This window comes from Odocoileus virginianus, chromosome 25 (genome assembly GCF_023699985.2).
Source record: "Odocoileus virginianus isolate 20LAN1187 ecotype Illinois chromosome 25, Ovbor_1.2, whole genome shotgun sequence".
NCBI lineage: Eukaryota > Metazoa > Chordata > Mammalia > Artiodactyla > Cervidae > Odocoileus > Odocoileus virginianus.
In genome coordinates this window covers 28,911,356-28,935,172 of record NC_069698.1, presented here as the reverse complement: position 1 = coordinate 28,935,172, position 23,817 = coordinate 28,911,356, and the positions used below count along the sequence as shown (strand labels likewise).

At 37.0% G+C, this 23,817-nt stretch overlaps 1 pseudogene; it reads left to right on the top strand.

The window, feature by feature from the left end:
• Positions 1 to 23,230: 23,230 nt before the first annotated feature.
• On the top strand, positions 23,231 to 23,410 carry LOC139031129 (U2 spliceosomal RNA; annotated as a pseudogene).
• The last annotated feature ends 407 nt before the right edge of the window (positions 23,411 to 23,817 follow it).

Sequence of the window (23,817 nt, the reverse complement as noted above, 5' to 3'; positions counted from 1 at the left end):
TAAGCCCTCTTGCTTGTTTTCAATACAGGAACTTTCATTTTGCCTAGCCTGGTTTGGGTTGGTGATTTGAAATCTGATTGTCTACCTGCTTCCAATCTGGCACCATTTGGCGTGTTGCATGACATTTGGCTCTCTCATTTCATGCTACTCACTCCAAGTTTGAATATCCCATGCACTGCTCAAACCCCTGAGGGCACTCAAATATCCAGATTCATGTCTGGTGAGAAGAAACCCCTGTCCTGAAAACTCATGTCGATGTTTTCATTTGCCTTAATGGCTTTACGAGTGAGTAAATTGGAAAATAATGTTCCTAAAGCACTGTTGCTAGGAGGATGTTTAATGGTGGAACACAGAAAATATCTCAGGAGAGATTCTCTGTTCAGGTTAGGCCCCAAAGTGTAAGTGGCTCTTTCTGCCAAAGACATCAGAATAAAACACCATTATTCCTAGCAGCCAAGAGGAGGCAGATTGTTCTCAGGACACCTGTGCACAAAGAAGGCCTAGATTTTGAAAAGGAGAAAGCCATTCCTGCACTAACAAGACAGGCAGACAGCAATATTTTTGCACACCCAAAAGAAGGACATAATTAGTGAGATTTAAGGTTCTAAAATGCAGACTAAGGACTAGTAATGAGAGGATTGAAAACAAAGAATTGCCGATCAATGCTTGGAAGGTTTGAGGCCACAAAGAAGGCTACACAGTTCCCAGAAGAAGGAAAATTTGGATGCAGATTCTTTTATCCATATTGGTTCATGTTTGCCATCATTTCTCTAATAAAATATCACCAGTTTTAAACCAGATTTTCACAGCACATCATTCTTGTGCTTTGTATATAATTATGTTCAATTTTTTTGTGTAGCAAAAAATATAGAATCCACACTCTGGGTTGGACTCAGCCATTTCCCACCAATCCTTTTCTCATCACCATGGAGTTGTAGTTCAAGAATAAATTCTTGTGATATTAGGTAGTGGTGTCGGCCTCAGTGATCCCACCTGGGGGATCACAGAGCAGATTCCAGGGCTCATAATTGAAAAAGGGGGAGAATAGCATAAATGAACAAACAAATGACCCTCCTCAGGGAAAGTTGCTTTTAAAAAAGCTTCATTTCTTTGTGCCTAGAATACACTGCAGAGGGAGTGATCCTGCTTTTCTACTCTCAACAAAAACTCATCTTTACACAACAGCAGCCAAGCTAGTCCAGGAAGCTGGAAACACTGGACGGTAGCTTCACATACACTTAATGTATGTACTTAGTGAGAGCTTGGGCTTTGAAATGAGACTCTTAGATTGGAATCTTTGCATTGTGTGTTCTCATGATTTTCATTAGTGAGGATAACTTACATCTAGTTTGGTGGTAGATGTCATCTATCTGCTTATTTTTACAGGGATGCAGGAGAGGTTAAAAAAATGACCTCTCCACAGCTACCATCTTTTCAGAATGCTCTTTGCTTATTTTTGGAAAAGAGAAATTATCTGTATTATATATTTTCTTTCTTGTCTAAAAGAACATGTTGATTATTTTAAGGAAAATTTGTGGAGGAGGTTAAGTTTGGGACTGCAGACTAGGCCACATGGTACCTAGTCTCAGATTTAAACACACATAACATGAAAAATTGATGTTTTTGAACTATGGTGTTGGAGAAGACTCGAGAGTCCTTTGGATTGCAAGGAGATCCAATCAGTCCATCCTAAAGGAGATCAGTCCTGGGTGTTCATTGGAAGGACTAATGCTGAAGCTGAAACTCCAGTACTTTGGTCACCTCATGTGAAGATTTGACTCATTGGAAAAAGCCCTGATACTAGGAGGGATTGGGGGCAGGAGGAGAAGGGGACGAGAGAGAATGAGATGGTTGGATGGCATCACCAACTCGATGTCATGAGTTTGAGTAAACTCCAGGATTTGGTGATGGACAGGGAGGCCTGGCGTGTTGTGATTCATGGGGTCACAAAGAGTCGGACATGACTGAGTGACTGAACTGAACTGAACTGAACTGACCAGGGAACATTTTTTTCCTAATTTTGAGTTAAGAGGGTGTCTCATAAACATTTGAATTAATTTATGCTCTTTCAACTTGTGCTGTGCTTAGTCACTCAGTCATGTCTGACTCTTCGCGACCCTGTGGACTGTAGCCTGCCCGGCTCCTCTGTTCATGGGGATTCTCCAGGCAAGGATACTGGAGTGGATTGCCATATCTCTTCTAGGGCATCTTCCCAATCTTCCCAACCCAGGGATCAAACCCAGGTCTCCTGCATTGCAGACAGATTCTTTACTGTCCGAGCAACCTAGAATTTAAAATGTTTGAATACAAAAGAGTTTTGTTGAGCCACCATTTTATAGCTTATTCTAAGTTTAGACTTCTGTTTGCAAGTATATTATAATGAATATATTACAAGAGAGTTACTCTATTCGGTAAGTATTATTAGGATGAAAATGTCCCAGACATGGTCTCTTATCACTGGGATGTGTGTGTGTACTTAGTTAGTCATATCTGACTCTTCATGAACCCATGGACTGTAGCCCACCAGGCTCCCCTGTCCATGGAATTTTCCAGGCAAGAATACTGGAGCAGGTTGCCATTTCCTTCTCCAGGGAATCTTTCCGACCCAGGGATCCAACCTGCATTTCTTACATCTCCTGCATTGGCAAGCAAGTTCTTTACCAGCTGAACCACCGGGGAAGGCATCATTAGGATAAAAGCAGCCAAATAGAAGGCAACAGCAAAAAATTTTCACTTACAAGGAAATAAGAAAGATTATGAATTTGTGATATCAGAGAAAATTCAAGATTGATACCTTTACTGGAAACGCTTATAAAATAGGTATCCAGTAGCATAAATCTCTCCCAACAATCATGCATTATCAACAATGTTGAGATTTATATAAGTCCTTTCTTAATTTTGTTTGCCCTTAAAGTGTAACAGAGGTAATTTTCTATTGAATTGGAATAAGCTATTGGCACTTCTTCACGGATCATAGTACACTTTAATAATAAGGCCTATTATTGTTAAGAGGGGGAGAGTGATTCCACCAGATGACAAACCTGATGCATCCCTTGGTGCTCATTTATAGAGTTTAAATGGGATTTAGTGAATTGTTAACAAACTGATATAATTGTATAAATGCATTTTATTGCCACTTTTGAGATAAGAATATTTCTATAAATTGAATTTCTAATATTTTAATCTCCTCCAATTCAAATATTAGTATTTTGTCAGTAATTAACTTAAGAACAAATGGGCAAGGTTGAAATGCAGTAGATTTTGATACATAACTGGGAAGAAAGTACTAATGATTCAAGCTCACTGAGATGGAATACCTTCGTTAAAAATAGAGTGAGCATCCTGTTAGCAGAGTCAATAAATCAGTGTTGATAAATACTTTTGTGGAAATGATTCCCCTGATTATATAGTGGACAAATTGCCTTTAATACTACATATGAATCTGAAATGCTGTCCTTTCACAGTCAGGTTTGGATCCATATCAAAACAGTGTGTCTAGAACAGAGCAACATATTTTATCAAAATTATCATAATCATAAAGTTGTTACTTTTTTCTATAAAAGTAATACATGTAAAGTAAGACATTCACATGGTTAAAAAACTAAGCATTAAAAAGAATAGTAAGCAAAAATAAAATGTTGCCTCATCTTCATTCCCCTCTCCTAGATGTAGTCAGATTTAACCAAAACTATTTAATATTTTTAGTTAACCAAAAGCAGAATAATGTTTATGTCTAAAGTTTTCCTTTATTAAGTTTACATACTATCTATTGTTTTCCCACCAATAAAAATAAGAAATTCATCACTACTACCTGTCTCTTGCTACCAATTGTCCATGTACATTATTACAATTTAATTCTCATATTTACTACCTTCTGTTCTAGTTCTAACCTCTAGATAGGGTTCCATTGATTTTAAAAAGTTTGCTCTCCAATTCTACATTTGGATAAACATCTTAACTTCCCTCTTTTTACCTGTACTCTGTCAAAGTTAAAGTATTTATATTCTATTACTGTGATTAATTCCTCTGTATTCTGCCTGTAGTCTAAAAAATGAAATTCAATAAACTGATTTCAATTTGGTGTCTATTTGCATAACATACACTGCAACTTAGCAGAGTGATTGGACCTGAAGAGAAAATTATGCTATCCTATGCATCATTTAAAGGAGAATGTTACAAATTTCAAGGTCAGATATATTTATCTTTATAGTTGCTTAAAAGAATGCCTGATTTAGGAGATTCAAGTTACAAAGCATTAATTAAAATTAATAATATACTTTTCTTTCTTACAGGAGATAAATTGGATTGGAAATGAAAGTCATAATTTTTTTTTTTGAAAATCATATCTATTTTTAACATGTCCCAGTAAGATCTGTTTTCTCCCCTTCCAGAAGAAATATACATTTTGTAATGAGGGGCAAGAAGATAAAATGTATGGAGAATTTATGTATCATATCTTGTTCTATCCAAATATTATTCTTGTGTTTTCTTTTAATTTTCTACTAAAGAATAGAAAGGGATCAGCACAATCTCAAATGAAGTCATAGAGATGCAGTTGGGTATCATCATGGCTCATAATATATGCTCTAGGGATTAACCAAAATTGGAATAATCTCTCCATTCTAAGAGAGTTCCCTGTTGACTGTAGAAAGCTCTGTGACAAGTTGAATATAAGCTCCTTGGTGTCCTTTTGAGACCAAGTGAACTGCACCACTTGGTATTTTCTCTTTAGGTGACAAGGCATCAAACAACACAGATAATATCATAATGTTGTTTGGCATTTGTGGCTGAAACTATCATGTTCATTTTTATCCAAGTCCTCCTCTACTTTTGTGAACCTTGGGATTGAGTGGCATGTGGATAGATGGGTGTCACCTGCAGGCCCCTAAAATATCCTGCCCAGTCTATTTCCCCTTTTAGTCATCTGGAAATCAAGCATTATGACTTGAGAACCACACAATGGAAGGAGCTTGGCCAATCTTTGCAGGAAAGCACACAGGTGGTAACTTGATTAAAACTGATAAGCCAAGAAATAAGTTTTCATTTTGTTAAAAGTCATGAGATCTAAGAGTTCATTTCAGTGGCATAAACTGGCTTATTCTGACTTTATATCATTGCTTTATGATGCTTTTTGCTTTATATCATCATGCTTTATGACAAAATTATGGTATATTTTATGGATCTCTGTTTATTAGTGCCTTGAAATTTCTGTCTTATTTATTTCAAAAAAAGCATAGCTCAGAAAGTTGGTTATACACAATTTTAACACCAATTTAATTTACTTCATATTTAGAACAAGACTTCATGGCGATGGTTTTCTAGAGTTTGTAAAATTTTTTCTTTTTTGTTGACAAAAATATATTATGATTTCATCATGTTGCTAAGATAATCCATCTTAATCACAAAGTTTATTAAACAAAGTTTATTATATGAAGACCTACTTCTCTGAGTCTTTGGTTATACTTTGTAGCATTTCACTCTAAGCCAAATCTAATTCTATATTTGCTGCAGAGCTGTCATTTTAAGTTTTCTTTTCAAGGATTAGACCCATACTATTGTTATATACTATGCTTTCTTACTATGGTATTTCTTTTGCATTTCTCCAGATAATATTCTTTAATAATTAAAAAATATTCAAAGGATATAAACTTTCTGACTTCTTTATTTCTAAAATTTCCCTTCACAAATTGTAAAGGACTGTGTAGAATTCTAGGTTTAAAATCATTTCCCTCTTTGGCAACACTGTTCTACTGACTTCTAGAGTCCACTGTTGCTAGTCAGTTTTTTATATTCTATTTCTTTCTTCTTTTGAAAGTAAATTGTTTTTGTGCTCTAGAAGATTTTCAGACCCTCTCTTTAACATTAGTATTCTATAATTTCACAATGATGTGTCTAGTATTGGGTAATTAAAAGTTTATTCTGCTTGACTTTGGTCAGTTCTTTTGGTCAAAACTTTTTTCTCTCGAAAATTCTCTTTCGTTTTGCGTGGGTCATTGCCTTTTCTCCATCTTTCAGTCCTCCTCGTAGTCTATCACCTTCCAGAACACCTTCTAGATATATGCTTAATATGGTTTGATGCTGCATTTCTCATTTTCTTTTTCTGTAAATGCATGCTATGAACTAGGATATAATACTTCCTCCTAAAATTTTTTGTTATATTTAAAAAATGAGTATGGACATTGTATATTCTTGCTTTCACATCTCTAAATAAATCAGAATCTTTGAGATCTTATGCTATCTTTTAAAGTATGCTTTAAAATATATAAAATTACTACCTTTATGGCTATTTAATATATATTTAAAATACTTCATAAATAAGTTTTTAAAAGGTCAAAGTAAATTGATTTTAGGTTTTATCTTTATAATCTATTTTAACTACATTTTAATCTTTCCCTTTAATACTCAAACTTCACATTATGGGGAAAATGTGTATGGGACATTTACACCTGTGGATAAGGTTCTCACTTCACTAGATCATGAAACTTTCTGAAACTGCAACAACTCCCTCAGGCAACATTACTAGATGCATCCTATGATATATATCTGAAAGAAAATTGATGCTTAGATTCTACTTTCCTCCTGGAATTCCCCATTGATTCTATAAAATGGGGAAAATTTTGTATAAAATTTTGGGTGACTATAGAAGGAGGAACTCTGCTGGTCTTCAGTGTTAACCTGTGGTAAAGGAACTGTTGGGTATACTCTATTAAGTTGGTTCAGTTTTTAGTTATACAGTGTAGTTTCAGGCTTACTGTGTGCCACTGGACTCTACAATATGCAAATCGCTATTTCTTTTTAATTGATTTCTCACTGTTCTTTCTTTCTCCCTGCAATATCTCTTTGAGTCTTGAGAGCACCTGTGCCATCTGGACTTGGTTGAGTCAGTTTCTTGCTCATTTGCTCTTTAACACTGACAATCTCTAACTTTGTAAAATCTATGTTACCACCTTTGTATTTCTCCAGTAGCTTTCATTAAAGCAAAGAGTCTTAAAATTTACATTTATATTTGAACATAAATAGCTACATTTATAAAAAATAATTACTCATATCTTCATTGGACAGTAAGGATACTCCCTTATAGGAACAAAAGAGGATTTCCCAAGCATCCTGTTGACATTGATACTGCACATGGCTAGCAAGTAGTAGTTAGTATTGTGGTGTAAGCAAGACACCTTCAGAGAAACAGAAAAACACTGGTATCTCAGACTTGTTCTTTGGGGTGTGTGTTTGTTGTGGGGGCAGTGTTTGGGCTTTCAAATATCTGCCTTCCCTGGTTGGTTGGGATTCTTGCCTGGGAAATTCCATGGACAGAGGTGCCTGGTGGGTTACAGTGCATGGGGTCACAGAGTTGGACATGACTGCGGGGCTAACACTGATGATGACGATGATGATGGTAGGTAGATGGATCTTTGGTAAAAATTTGAAACTGATTAAGTGACTAAGAGCATAATTTCTGTTACTTCAAGTCCATATTTTAAGATCATCTTATGATGGATTTCTGCATTATGCTCTGTAAGATAAAATATAGAGTCATTAAGTAGAAAATAAAAGATGGCATCATTTTCATCAGGCTGTGCTTAAATGGAAATTCTACCGAGGTCAAGTTTCCTAGGCCCACAGATTAAAGAAACACCTGTTTATTTAAAACAATGCAAATGTTATGTGAAATTTAGAACACAGACTGTAAAACATCCATAATTTGAAATATTCTTTTTATTAATAGCAGACATTTAATCAAAGAACTTGTCTGTGGTTTTTAAAGCAAGAACTATTTAGCACTCATTAGCTATAAAACACACACATAACAGACCTAGAAAAAGGAAACTCCCAAGTTCTTATTTACATGCATTATAGATGAGAATGTAAAATCTGTCTATAAATCAGGTTTTGAATTTTACTATAATTGTGCTTTTCAAAGTAGATAATTAAATTGCTATGTCTTTGGGAAAAGGTCAGCTTGTTGGGATAGCACAGATTAATCTCTCTAGGGCATTTGCTCTTAATAACCATGAATCGTTTTTTCATAAGCTTGAAGGCTTGGCAAGGTTCCATCCAGCCTAAAATACTTTGAAAATGACAGAAATTCACTAAGAAACACTCTAATAATTTTACTTAATCACCAATTAACCTGTATAAGTACCTTTGTGTTCTTACCTATCTGTCAACCTACACTATGATCAGATATTGGGGGAAATGAGAACATGAAGACTCCTGGGTTTTTGCTGCTGTTGTTCATTCCTGTGTTTGTGCCCTGAGCTAGATGTAAAGGGCAAACGATATGAACTCAGGTTCAGGCAGAACATAAATCTCTAATTTTATAAATTATTACTGAGTACCTGTCATCTGATTCTACATTATAATGTTCCCATGCAGTACTTTTATACAAATTGTTAAGAATACTTTCTGGTACAACTTTTAAGAAACTATTAAAAGAAACTTTCTAGATATAATGACAAAAGTCTATGTCTATAGAAGCAAAATTAGAGTCCTTTATTGAGACAGTCTCAAGCTATTCTAATGAGAAAAAAAGCAAGCAAACAAACAAAACAACACAGCTAACTTGATCCTGAATCATCTCACACCAATATTCTCATGTTGATGGGATTATCCTACATCTCATTTACATAGTCTAAAAGAGAAAAACAAACTGATGATAAATACATGAAATATGCTGTTTTCTATGGCATAACTAATACATAAATTCATACATAATTTTTAAGTTTTGAACCTAAATTTTGATAATTTTATCAACATACACTTAAATTATCAGTAGAATACCTAGATCCCATTGGGAAAAAAATATTTTCATATGGTAATTATTAGTGTATGCTTGATAATTGTTTTTCAAAAGCTTATTATGTAAGGGAACTGGGGTCTTCATAGTTTATTTTATTTTATTTTAAAAATTTATTTTAAATATATTTATTTATTTGGAGGCTAATTACTTAACAATAATCTATTGGTTTTGCCATACGTTGACATGTATCTGCCATGGGTGCACACGTGGTCCCCATCCCTCTAGGTCATCCCAGTGCACCAGCCCTGAGCACCCTGTATCATGCATCAAACCTGGACTGGCGATTCATTTCACATATGATAATATACATGTTTCAATGCCATTTTCCCAAATCATCTCACCCTTGCCCTCTCCCACAGAGTCCAAAAGACTGTTCTATACATCTGTGTCTCTTTTGCTGTCTCACATACAGGTTATTGTTACCATCTTTCTAAATTCCATATATATGCATTAGTGTACTATATCAGTGTTTTCCTTTCTGGCTTACTTCACTCTGTATAATAGACTCCAGTTTCACCCACCTCATTAGAACTGATTCAAATGTATTCTTTTTAATGGCTGAGTAATATTCCATTGTGTATATGTACCACAGCTTTCTTATCCATTCATATGCTGATGGGCATCTAGGTTGCTTCCATGTTCTGGCTATTATAAACAGTGTTGTGATGAACATTGGGGTACACGTGTCTCTTTCAATTCTGGTTTCCTTGGTGTGTATGCCCAGCAGTGGGATTGCTGGGTCATATGGCAGTGCTATTTTCAGTATTTAAAAGAATCTCCACACTGTTCTCCACAGTGGCTGTACGAGTTTGCATTCCCACCAACAGTGTAAGACGGTTCCCTTTTCTCCACACCCTCTCCAGCATTTATTGCTTGTAGACTTTTGGATAGCAGCCATCCTGACTGGCGTGTAATGGTACCTCATTGTGGTTTTGATTTGCATTTCTCTGATAATGAGTGATGTTGAGCATCTTTTCATGTGTTTGTTAGCCATCTGTATGTCTTCCTTGGAGAAATGTCTGTTTAGTTCTTTGGCCCACTTTTTGATTGGGTCATTTATTTTTCTGGAATTGAGCTGCAGGAGTGGCTTGTATATTTTTGAGATTAATTCTTTGTCAGTTGCTTCATTTGCTATTATTTATCCCATTCTGAAGGCTGTCTTTTCACCTTGCTTATAGTTTCCTTCATTGTGCAGAAGCTTTTAATTTTAATTAGGTCCCATTTGTTTATTTTTGCTTTTATTTCCAATATTCCGGGAGGTAGGTCATAGAGGATCCTTCTATGATTTATGTCAGAGAGTGTTTTGCCTATGTTCTCCTCTAGGAGTTTTATAGTTTCTGGTCTTACATTTAGATCTCTAATCCATTTTGAGTTTATTTTTATGTATGGTGTTAGAAAGTGTTCTAGTTTCATTCTTTTACAAGTGGTTGACCAGTTTTCCCAGCACCACTTGTTAAAGAGATTGTCTTTTCTCCATTGTATATTCTTGCCTCCTTTGTCGAAGATAATGTGTCCATAGATGAGTGGATTTATCTCTGGGCTTTCTATTTTGTTCCATTGATCTATATTTCTGTCTTTGTGCCAGTACCATACTGTCTTGATGACTGTGGCGTTGTAGTAAAGACTGAAGTCTGGCAGGATTCCTCCAGTTTCATTCTTCTTTCTCAAGATTGCTTTGGCTATTTGAGGTTTTTTTTTTTTGTATTTCCATACAAATTGTGAAATTATTTGTTCTAGTTCTGTGAAAAATACATTTGGTAGCTTGATAGGGAGTGCATTGAATCTATAGATTCCTTTGGGCAGTATCCTCATTTTCACCATCTTGATTCTTCTGATCCATGAACACGGTATATTTCTCCATCTATTTGTGTCATCTTTGATTTCTTTCATCAGTGTTTTACAGTATTCCTATATATAGGTCTTTTGTTTCTTTAGGTAGATACACTCCTAAGTATTTTATTCTTTTCATTGCAATGGTGAATGGAATTGTTTTCTTAATTTCTCTTTCTGCTTTCTCTTTGTTAGTGTATAGGAATGCAAGGGATTTCTGTGTGTTGATTTTATATCCTTCCACTTTACTATATTCATTGATTAGTTCTAGTAATTTTCTGATGGAATCTTTAGGGTTTTCTATGTAGAGGATCATGTCATTTGCAAACAGTGAGAGTTTTACTTCTTCTTTTCCAATCAAGAAAAGATTATTTCTTTTTCTGCTCTGATTGCTGTGGCCAAAACTTCCAAAACTATGTTGAATAGTAGTGGTGAGAGTGGTCACCCTTGCCTTATTTCTGACTTTAGGGGAAATGCTTTCAATTTTTCACCATTGAGGATAATGTTTGCTGTGTGTTTGTCATATATAGCTTTTATTATGTTTAAGTATGTTGCTTCTATTCCTGCTTTCTGGAGAGTTTTTTTTTTTTTTTATCATAAATGGTTGTTGAATTTTGTCACAGGCTTTCTCTTCATCTATTGAGAAAATCATATGGTTTTTATTTTTCAATTTGTTAATGTGGTGTATTTCATCGATTGACTTGCAGATATTGAAGAATCCTTGCATCCCTGGGATAAAGCCCACATGGTCATGATGAATGATCTTTTTAATATGTTGTTGGATTCTGTTTGCTAGAATTTTGTCAAGGATTTTTGCACCTATGTTCATCAGTGATATTGGCCTGTAGTTTCCCTTTTTTGTGGCATCTTTGTCAGGTTTTGGTATTAGGGTGATGGTAGCCTCATAGAAGGAGTTTTGAAGTTGACCTTCCTCTGCAATATTCTGGAAGAGTTTGAGTAGGATAGGTGTTAACTCTTCTCTAAATTTTTGGTAGAATTCAGCTGTGAAGCTGTCTGGTCTTGGGCTTTTGCTTGCTGGAGGATTTCTGATTAAAGTTTCAATTTCCATGCTTGTGATGTGTCTGCTAAGATTTTCTATTTCTTCCTGGTTCAGTTTTAGAAAGTTGTACTTTTCTAAGAATTTTTCCTTTTCTTCCAAGTTGTCCATTTTATTGGCATATAGTTGCTGATCATAGTTCTTTATGATCCTTGTATTTCTTGTATTTATTTTCTGTTGTGATCTCTCCATTTTAATTTCTAATTTTGTTGATTTGATTTTTCTCCCTTTGTTTCTTGATGATTCTGGCTAATGGTTTGTCAATTTTGTTATCATCTCAAAGAACCAGCTTTTGGCTTTGTTGATTTTTGCTATGGTCTCTTTTGTTTCTTTTGCATTTATTTCTGCCCTAAATTTTAAGATTTCTTTCCTTCTACTAACCCTGGGGTTCTTCATTTCTTCTTTTTCTAGTTGCTTTAGGTGTACAGTTAGGTTATTTATTTGACTTTTTTCTTGTTTCTTGAGATAAGCCTGTATTGCTATGAACCTTGCCCTTAGCACTGCTTTTACAGTGTCCCATAGGTTTTGGGTTGTTGTGTTTTCATTTTCATTCATTTCTATGCATATTTTAATTTCTTTTTTTATTTATTATGTGATTTGTTGGTTGTTCAGCAGTGTGTTGTTCAGCATCCATATGTTGGAATTTTTAATAGTTTTTTTTTCTCCTGTAATTGACATCTAATCTTACTGCATTGTAGTCAGAAAAGATGCTTGGAATGATTTCAATTATTTTGAATTTACCAAAGCTAGATTTATGGCCCAGGATGTGATCTATCCTGGAGAAGATTCCGTGTGCACTTGAGAAAAAGGTGAAATTCATTGTTTTGGGGTGAAATGTCCTATAGATATCAATTAGGTCTAACTGGTCTATTGTATCATTTAAAGTTTGTGTTTTCTTGTTAATTTTCTGTTTAGTTGATCTATCCATAGGTATAAGTAGGGTATTAAAGTCTCCCACTACTATTGTGTTATTGTTAATTTCCCCTTTCATACTTGTTAGCATTTGTCTTACATATTGTGGTGCTCCTATGTTGGGTGCATATATATTTATAATTGTTGTATCTTCTTTTTGGATTGATCCTTTGATCATTATGTAGTGTCCATCTTTGTCTCTTTTCACAGCCTTTGTTTTAAAGTCTATTTTATCTGATATGAGTATTGTGACTCCTGCTTTCTTTTGGTCTCTATTTGCATGGAATATCTTTCTCCAGCCCTTCACTTTCAGTCTGTATGTGTCCCTTGTTCGAGGTGGGTCTCTTGTAGACAACATGTATAAGGATCTTGTTTTTGTGTCCATTAAGCCAGTCTTTGTCTTTTGGTTGGGGCACTCATTTACATTTAAGGTAATTATTGATAAGTATGATCCCATTGCCATTTATTTTATTGTTTTGTGTTTGAGTTTATACACCCTTTCTGTGTTTCCTGTCTAGAGAAGATCCATTAGCACTTGTTGGAGAGCTAGTTCCCCATTTTAGGGAAGTTTTAACCTATTATCTACTCAAGTACTTTCTCATGGTCTTTCTTTTTATCTTCTTCTTCTTCTGGGACTCCTATGATTCAAATGTTGGGGCATTTAACATTGTCCCAGAGGTCTCTGAGGTTGTCCTCATTTACTTTAATTCTTTTTCCTTTTTTCCTCTCTGTTTCATTTATTTCTACCATTCTACCTTCTATCTTGCCTCTGTTATTCTACTGTTGGTTCCCTCCAGAGTGTTTTTGATCTCATTTATTGCATTATTCATTATATATTGACTTCTTTCTTCTAGGTCCTTGTTAAACCTTTCTTGCATCCTTGTGATCCTTGTCTCCAGGCTGTTTATCTGTAACTCCATTTTGTTTTCAAGATTCGGATAATTTTCACTATCATTATTCAGAATTCTTTATCAGGTAGATTCCCTATCTCTTCCTCTTTTGTTTGGTTTGATGGGCATTTATCCTTTTCCTTTACCTGCTGGGTATTTTTCTGCCTTTTCATCTTGTTTATATTGCTGTGTTTGGGGTGGTCTTTCCTTATTCTGGCAGTTTCTGGTTCCTCTATATTGTGGAGGTTCCTCACTGTGGGTGGGGTTGGATGGGTGGCTTGTCAAGGTTTCCTGGTTAGGGAAGCTTGTGTCGGTGTTCTGGTGGGTGGAGCTGGATTTCTTCTCTCTGGAGTGCTATGAAGTGTCCAGTAATGAGTTTTGAGATGTCAGTGGGCTTGGTGTGACTTTGGGCAGCCTGTGTATTGAAGCTCAGGGCTATGTTCCTGTGTTGCTGGAGAATTTGTGTGGTATGTCTTGCTCTGGAACTTGTTGGCCCTTAGATGGTGCTTGGTTTCAGTGTAGGTATGGAGGCATTTGATGAGCATCTATTGATTAATGTTCCCTGGATTCAGGAGTTCTCTGGTGTTCTCAGGATTTGGATTTAAGCCTCCTGCCTCTGGTTTTTAGTCTTATTCTTACAGTAGCCTCAAGACTTCTCCATCTATACAGTACTGATGATAAAACACCTAGTTTAATGATGAAAAGTTTCTCTACAGTGAGGGACACCTGGAGAGGTACACAGAGTTACATGGAGAAGAGAAGAGGGAGGAGGGAGATAGAGGTGACTAGGAGAAGAGGGGGAATCAAAAGGGGAGAGAGCAAGCTAGCCAGTAATCACTTCCCTATGTGCTCTCCAGTCTCGATCCCTCAGAGATGTTCACAGGTTACACAGAGAAGAGAAGAGGGAGGAAGGAGATAGAGGTGGCCAGGAGGATAAAAGGGGGAATCAAAAGAAGAGAGAGAGATCCAGCCAGTAATTAGTTCCCTAAGTGTTCTCCGCAGCCCAGAACACACAAAGAGATTCATTGAGTTGGGTAAAGAAGAAAAGGGGGAGAGGGGATATAGAGGCGACCTTGTGGAGAAAAAGGATAGTCAAAAGGGGGAGAGAGCAATCAAGCAAGTGATCTCGCTCCCAAGTAAAAATGGGTACTGAAGATTGGGTTCTTAAAGGTACAAAGTTGATAACAAATACCAAAAAGCAAAGATTAAAAATCTAGAGTAGAGGTTAGATTCTCAAAAATATAATATTAAAAAAAAGTCACAAAAATTACAATATGTATATGTATATATATGTATATATATATATATATATATATGAAGTTTGTTTTAAAAATAAGATTTTTTTTGCAAGGTAATAGTATGTTATAAAAATGAAATTTAAAGGAGTAATAGAGGACTTAAAAATCTGAAAAAAAATTTAAAAATTTAAAAAATGATAATAGTAAAAATATATCTAGGACTTACTCTGGAGTTGTTGCAAACAGTGGGGGTTCAGTTCATTTTCATATAGTTCCTTGATCTGACTTATACTTCTCAAGGTCTATAGGCCCCTTCCTAGGTAGTTGATACTAACTGCAGGGTTTTAATCTATTGCACCTGTCACTTTCAGAGTGGTTCCCTCTGTTTATTTTAGCTTCTTCTGTTTTCTGGCCTCTTCAGTGTCTAATTTCTGCCCTGACACAAGGTGGGTGGTTGTGCATCTGGCTAGCTCTGCTCAGTCCTTTGTTCTGTGAGCGTGGCCTGGCAGTTAGGTTAGACTCTCTTGTTCAGCTGTGCTGTGGGGAGGGAGGAACACTGCCAATAAATCTCACTGGCATGTGTGGGGCGTGCTCATAGTGTTTCAGCTGCACTGGGTTTGCCCCGCTCACGGCGTGTGTGCTTTCCCAGTCTACACTGCTCAGGCTCCAGGTTGCTCTGCCAGGAACTGTGATGTGGTCCCTGGGTTGCATGCACTCCCCAGGTGTAAGCCGCTCAGGTTCAGGTTCTTGGGTACTCCACAAAGGAGCAGACTTGGTTAGACCTGCGTTTTGAGCTGGTCCCAGATCCGAGCAGCTCAGTTGACCAGGTGCTTGGTGGGCGTGGTCGCCCCCAGTTGAAGGCTGTGGCTTTTTGCCTCCCCCGTCTCAGCCGCTCGGTTTTCTGGGTGTACAACAGGCGTGCCTTCTCAGGTGTTCCGTGTGTCTCTTCTGGGGAGCTGATCTCTGGCTGCGACCCTCCCGGCAGATATCGACCATCCAGAATCCCAAGAAGTCTTGGTTAGCATCAAAGCCTGCTTGAACTTTGGTAGATGATGCCTCTCTGGGGCCGCGATTGCCCCCTGCTGGCTCTGGCTGCACTCGCCTGCCTGTCTCCGGCAGGGGATGGTCCGGTCTGCAGCCGGCCAGCCCTGCTCAGTCCTTTGTGCTGTGAGTTTGCCTGGTAGTGTCTTAGGTTAGGGCTTTTTGCGGGATAGCTATCCCAGAATCTGGCTTGCTATCTCACGTTAGTTCCCTCAGATTGCCCTTGGGGCATTCAGGACTGGTCCTTACCCTAAGCAAGGCAGCCTGAGCCTCCCTGCCCAGCCCCTGCTTGCTAGTGGGAGATGCAAGCTTCTGGGCTGCTGCTCCGCTAGGAGTTGCTGTTAGGCACATAATCTGTGGGTTTTAATTAATTACTCATTTATTTATTTATTTTATTTTTCCTCCCGGTTATTTTGCCCTCTGAGATTCCAAGGCTCACCACAGACCCATCAGAGAGTTTCCTGGTGTTTGAAAACTTCTCTCTTTTTAAAGACTCCCTTCCAGGGATGGATCTACATCCCTACCTCTTTTGTCTCTCTTTTTATCTTTTATATTTTGTCCTACCTCCTTTCAAAGACAATGGGCTGCCTTTCTGGGCGCCTGATGTCCTCTGCCAGCATTCAGAAGTTGTTTTGTGGAATTTGCTCAGCATTCAAATGTTCTTTCAATGAATTTGTGGGGGAGAAAGTGGTCTCCCCATCTTAAGTTTCCACCATCTTAGGACCTCCCTCTTCACAGCTTAAAATAAAGACTCTTCTTCTTCTTCTTTTTTTTTTTTAATAAAGACTCTACTAAAGTGAAAACCTATATCCAAATTATCCTTCCTGGCCATTCAGCACCTTGGGCTCTCTAGTAACTTCCTCTAACTTCTCTGGGGGTATTAAATCAGATTTTCCTTGTCTTGATATTTGAAGAAAGGAGTCTGCCCCTCATCCTACTGCCTTCAATATGTGTGTTCATATCAAAAGTTTGGACTCCTTAGTTCAGTTCAGTCCAGTCGCTCAGTCGTGTCCAACTCTTTGTGACCCCGTGGGCTGCAACACGCCAGGCCTCGCTGTCCATCACCAACTCCCAGAGTTTACTCAAACTCATGTCCATTGAGACGGCAGTGCCATCCAACCATCTGATCCTCTGTCATCTGATTCTCCTCCGACCTTCAGTCTTTCCCAGCATCAGGGTCTTTTCAAATGAGTCAGTTCTTCGCATCAGGTGGCCAAAGTATTGGAGTTTCAGCTTCACCATCAGTCCTTCTAATGAATACCCAGGACTGATCTCCTTTAGGATGGACTGGTTGGATCTCCTTGCAGTCCAAGGGACTCTCAAGAGTCTTCAACACCACAGTTCAAAAGCATCAATTCTTCAGTACTCAGTTTTCTTCACAGTCCAACTCTCACATCCATACATGACTAATGGAAAAACCAAAGCTTTGACTAGACAGACCTTTGTTGGCAAAGTAACATCTCTGCTTTTTACTATGCTGTATAGGTTGGTCATAACTTTTCTTCCAAAGAGAAAGCATCTTTTAATTTCATGGCTGCAGTCACCATCTGCAGTGATTTTGGAGCCCCCCAAAATAAATTCTTTCACTGTTTCTCCATTTATTTGGCATGAAGTAATGGTACCAGATGCCATGATCTTAGTTTTCTGAATGTTGAGGTTTAAGCCAACATTTTCACTCTCCTCTTTCACTTGCATCAAGAGGCTCTTTAGTTCTACTCTTTCTTCCATAAGTGTGGTATTATCTGCATATTTGAGGTTATTGATATTTCTCACGGCAATCTTGATTCCAGCTTGTGCTTCATCAACTCCAGCATTTCTCATGATGCACTCTGCATATAAGTTAAATAAGCAGGGTAACAATTTACAGCCTTGAAGTACTCCTTTCCGGATTTGGAACCAGTCTGTTGTTCCATGTCCAGTTCTAAGTGTTGCTTCTTGACCTGCATACAGATTTCTTAGAAGGTCAGGTGATCTGGTATTCCCACCTCTTTAAGAATTTTCCACAGTTTTTTGTGAACCACACAGTCAAAAGCTTTGGCATAGTCAATAAAGCAGAAATAGATGTTTTTCTGGAACTCTCTTGCTTTATTGATGATCCAGTGGATGTTGGCAATTTGATCTCTGATTTCTCTGCCTTTTCTAAAACCAGCTTGAACATCTGGAAGTTCTCGGTTCATGTATTGTTGAAGCCTGGCTTGGAGAATTTTGAGCATTATTTGTTAGCATGTGAGATGAGTGCAATTGTGCGGTAGTTTGAGCATACTTCGGCATTGCCTTTCTTTGGGATTGGAATGAAAACTGATCTTTTCCAGTCCTGGGGCCACTCCTGAGTGTTTCAAATTTGCTGGCATATTGAGTTCAGCATGTTCACAGCATCATCTTTTAGGATTTGAAATAGCTCAAGTGGAATTCCATCACCTCCACTAACTTTGTTCATAGTGATGTTTCCTAAGACCCACTTGACTTTGCATTCCAGGCTGTCTGGCTCTAGGTGAGTGATCACACCATCATGATTATCTGAGTCATGAAGCTCTTTTTTTGTATAGTTCTTCTGTGTATTCTTGCCACTTCTTTATATCTTCTGTTTCTGTTAGATCCATACCATTTGTGTCCCTTATTGTGCTCATTTTTGCATGAAAATTTCCTTGGTATCTGTAGTTTTCTTGAAAAGATCTCTAGTCTTTCCCATTCCATTGCTTCCTTCTATTTCTTTGCACTGATCACTGAGGAAGGCTTTCTTATCTTCCTTGTTATTCTTCAGAACTCTGCATTCAAATGGATACATCTTTCCTTTTCTCCTTTTCCTTTCACTTCTCTTCTTTTCATTGCTCTTTTTAAGGCCTCCTCAGACAACTGTTTTGCCTTTTTGCATATCTTTTTCTGGTCTTGATCCCTGCCTCCTGTACAATGTCATGAACCTCCATCCATAGTTTTTCAGGCACTCTGTCTATCAGATATAATCTCTTGAATCTATTTGTCACTTCCACTGTATAATTACAAGGGATTTGATTTAGGTCATACATGAATGGTCTGGTGGTTTTCCCTACTTTCTTCAATTTCAGTCCTAACTTGCCAGTTAAGAGTTTGTGATCTGAGCCACAGTCAGCTCCCGGTCTTGTTTTTGCTGACTGTATAGAGCTTCTCCATCTTTGGCTGCACAGAATATAATCAATCTGATTTCAGTGTTGACCATCTGGTGATGTCCATGTGTAGAGCCTTCTCTTGTGTTGTTGGAAGAGGGTGTTTTCTATGTTCAGTGCGTTCTCTTGGTAAAACTCTATTAGCCTTTGCTCTGCTTCATTCTGAACTCTAAGGCCAAATTTGCCTGTTACTCCAGGTGTTTCTTGACTTCTTACTTTTGCATTCCAGTTCCCTAAAATGAAAAGGACATCTTTTTGGGGTGTTAGCTCTAGGAGGTCTTGTAGGTCTTCATAGAACTGTTCAACTTCAGCTTCTTCAGCATTACTGGTCCGGGCATAGGCTTGGATTACTGTGGTAGTGAATGGTTTTCCTTGGAAATGAACAGAGATCATTCTGTCGTTTTTGAGGTTGCATCCATGTACTGTATTTTGGACTCTTGTTGACTATAACGGCTACTCCATTTCTTCTAAGGGATTCCTTCCCACAATAGTAGATATAATGGTCATCTGAATTAAATTCACCCATTCCAGTCCATTTTAGTTCACTGATTCATAGAATCTTGACATTTACCCTTGCCATCTCCTGTTTGACCATTTCCAATTTGCCTTGATTTTGGACTTAACATTCCAGGTTTAGACTCCTTAGGGAAGTGTTTAATATCCTGTAATGGCAATATTTAAGGAGAAGCAGCAAAAATGGAGACTTTTAGGAATAATATCACATTTTATTAGTCTTAATTATGAAAGTTCATAAGAACAAAAATATATTTGTAATTACTTTCTTCTCTGGGTTAGTAAGGGCTTCTTTCTTGGGACACTTAAGTTATACTTTAATGTTAAAAATAATTTTGTTCAAACATGTGGCTACCAAGGGGGAAAGGAGGAGTGGGATGGGTTGAGAGACTGAGATTCACACACACACATGCATGTGCATACACCTACTCACATATATATTCCTATGTATAAAATAGATAACTAATGATAAGCAACTGTATATTCACAAGGAACTCTACTCAATGCTCTCTGATGACCTCTATGGGAAGGAAATATAAGAGGGGATATGTGTATTTGTATTGTTGGTTCACTTTGCTGTATAGCAGAGATTGATAAAACATTTTAAAGCAACTGTACTCCAATAAAAATTTGGAAAAAATAATTTTATTCCTTGATATTGATTTAATCACCTTTTCCTGTGAGTACTGACTTTTGAGCATTTTGTGTTATTATCAAAGTTCAAAATGAGGACATTATTATTGTTACATGACTATATCAACTGAAAATATTTACACTTGAGTGAATTGCTATCAAAATGTCTGTCCTGAACCACCAAAATATCCATGGGACAAAGTATAGACTAGTGGTTTTCTTATCAAGAATAGTTCAGTTCATGTCCTTTTAGTATTTACTATTTGTTATTATTAGCTAGCCATTTGTAATCAATTGTTAACAGAAGGATTTTTAAAATTTTATTCATTTATCTATTTATATTTTTGGTTGTATTGGATCTTCACTGCAGCATGAGCTTTCTCTTGTTGTGGTAATTGAGTTTTTCACTGTGGTGGCCTCAGTTGTTGCAGAGTACAGGCTATAGGCAAATAGATCTTAATAGTTTAGCACATGGGCTCAATAGTTGCAGTATGTGGCCCTAGGGCTTGCAGGCTTCAGTAATTGGTGACACACAGAATCAGAGGTTGTGGTGCATGGATATAGGTACTCCACAGCATGTGGAATCTTTCTGGGTCAGGAATTGAACTCCTGTTCCCTGCATTGGCAGGCAGATTCTTATCTACTGTGCCACCAGGGAAATCTAGATGGCTCTGTTTCTTGTCTTTAAAATTAACATTTATTAGTTTTTGAAACTGATTTCTTAGTTGCCAATTTTTTGAGAAATATTCTAAGTAAACATGAGAACAGTTTCAGTATAAATATATGAAGCTAACTAACAGACTATGTAGCTACAAATAAAGTGCTGAATCATATTTTTTAATCTACTTACTGGGATCCTAAACACTGCTGACTAATATTTTCATAGTCTTCTCTTAGCATATGTGTTTTCCTATAATTAGTAAGAGACATTTATTCTGCTTTTCAAGTTTAGGAACACTTTAAAATTTATTTGTGCATCAGTTCAGTTCACTCAGTCATGTCCAACTCTTTCCGATCCCATGGAGTGTAGCACGCCAAGCTTCTCTGTCCATCACCAACTCCCCAGAGCTTGCTCAAACTCGTGTCCATCAAATCAGTGATGCCATCCAACCATCTCATTCTCTGTCATCCCTTTCTCCTTCTGCCTGCAATCTTTCCCATTATCAGGGTCTTTTCCAATGAGTTAGTTCTTTGCTTCAGGTGACCAAAATATTGGAGTTTCAGCTTCAGCATCATTCCTTCCAATGAATCAGTCTTAAGACTGATTTCCTTGAGGATTGACTGGCTTGATCTCCTTGCAGTCCAATGGACTCTCAAGAGTCTTCTCCAACACCACAGTTCAAAAGCATCAATTCTTCAGTGCTCAACTTTCTTTATGGTCCTACTCTCACATCCATACATGACTATTGGAAAAACCATAGCTTTGACTAGATAGACCTTTGATGGCAAAGTAATGTCTCTGCTTTTTAATATGCTGTCCAGGTTTGTCAGCTTTTCTTCCAAGGAGCAAGCATCTTTTAATTTCGTGGCTGCAATCACCATCCACAGTGATTTTGGAGGCCAAGAAATTAGTCTGTCACTGTTTCCATTGTTTCCCAATCTATTTGCCATGAAGTGATGGGAATGGATGCCATGATCTTAGTTTTCTGAATGTTGAGCTTTAAGTCAGTGGTTTTTTTTTCTTTCTGCTCTTCTCTTTCACTTCTTTAGGTAGTTAGAATAGGAAAAAGAAGTCCAAAATGATGGTGACTAAACGGAAAAAGCCTGTGAAAATGGAACAAAAGAAAATCCACTGACTGGAGTGAAAACTTCAGGTGAAACAAACATACCCCTTTCTTGGCTAGCCCAATTTGCATAGGGTCAAAGGCTCAGCAGGGAGGAGACAAATGAATAAAAGGGGGAAGCCAAGACAGATTGAGGCCTCTCCTTTGGGGTCTGTCTGCCCTCAGGCCTCAGGGGTGTACTATCCTTTGCTTGTCAAATAAACCTGAGCTGTAACCAAGCTGTGACACTGGTCCACTGTTTCAAATTTTTGCTGTGGCAAGACAGAACTGAGGAAATTATACACTCCTCCTACAGTTTCATCAAGAGGCACTTTATATTTGTGCACCAAAAGGAGGTTTTCTAAAATAAATGATCATAATCCCCACTGAGCTTGCAAATCATGCATATTATAATGTTATACATGTATTCAGGTGTGTTGTTAAAAAATACAAGGATTCCAATTTTTGAGATTTTATATGTTTATGACATCTATATAAATATATATTTGACTTTAATGTCAAGAATAATTTTAAATAACTCTTAATTTTTTCCACAAGTTATTTCATTAACTGAACAGTTACACTTATTCTAATCTATAAATTTCTAACAACATAGTGAAAAGTTACTACATCTCAAGCTTACCTGGATCTGAAATTAGTTTATTTCTTTGCTAGATCATTTAATGCTAGGTCTTTTATATCTCCTCACCCTGTTTCAGATCATTTGTTTCATTTACCATTAATAAACTCATTAGTCTAAAAAAGTTTATTGCTTAAATAGTGTTTTCATGTGATGATAAAAATCTGCAAAATCGTTTGTTCATTGTTATGACCAAAATTCTGTAATTGTCATTGAGGTAATCACTCTACTTTAATTATGCTGCCTACAAAGGCTTACAGTACCTTCAATTCTGAACATAACACTCATTAAAGCAATTCACCTCAAACTATTAAACTAAGAAATTAATGGCTCTGTCTACTGTGGCTCTTTCTGGCAGATTACTTGAATAAGATAAAGTTTTATGTAAAGCACATTCTTTTTCCTTTGTCCTTGATTTGCAATCTATTGTGAAGTTTGATGACCTTCCTTCCAACTCATCATTCTAATCAAACTTTCTAACTTGTAATAGCTGCTTCCTGTAGTGTGTATTTTATTTGAGTGAATGTGTGTGTGTGTGTGTGTGTGTGTGTGTGTGTCTATTTAGGGCAGAGAAGTTGTCATATGAAAAACGGTGTCTCAAGGAGTCACATGAAAAAGATGAAAGAGTATAAACATTAGTGAAAGAAAAATAAAAAGGATTCCTCCCCCCACCCTCTGGTTTTTAACTTTGTCTTTTAGACCAAGAACTTACCAAATTCTTCTTGCCTGATACAACATATAAGAACTTGCTTTTAGAAAGGGATTTGATTTGATGAATTGCTTCTCAGCCTTTTGGCTAAGATCAAATCTAAGTATCTGTTTTTATCAAATTGATATCTGATACTTCCTCTATCTGATTTTCCCTGTGGCTCAGCTAGTAAAGAATCCACCTGCAATGTGGGATACCTGGATTCAATCCCTGGGTTGGGACGATCCCCTGGAGAAGGGAATGGCAACCCACTCTAGTTTTCCAGCCTAGAGAATTCCGTGGACTCTATAGTCCATGAGGTTGCAAAGAATCGGACATGACTGAGTGACTTTCACTTCACTTTGATGAATTCATTCATACTGAGATGTAAATGACGCCTTCATCAAATATTGCTAAGGGACAGGTTTTTAAATTTTAAAATAAATACCACTATAATTATTAATACAAATCTTCATGCTGACTTCAGTATAAATTAACATTGTTCTTCAAAGATGCTAACAACATGGTGATTATAATGTATAGTTTATATTAAGAAATACAAGGGCAAGACTCATCCCATTAGTTTGACAAAACATTCTCTTTTATTTAATGACAATTCTTTGAGGTGGGTAATATTATTCCTGTTTTGCATATTTGCATCCTTAGAGAAGTCTC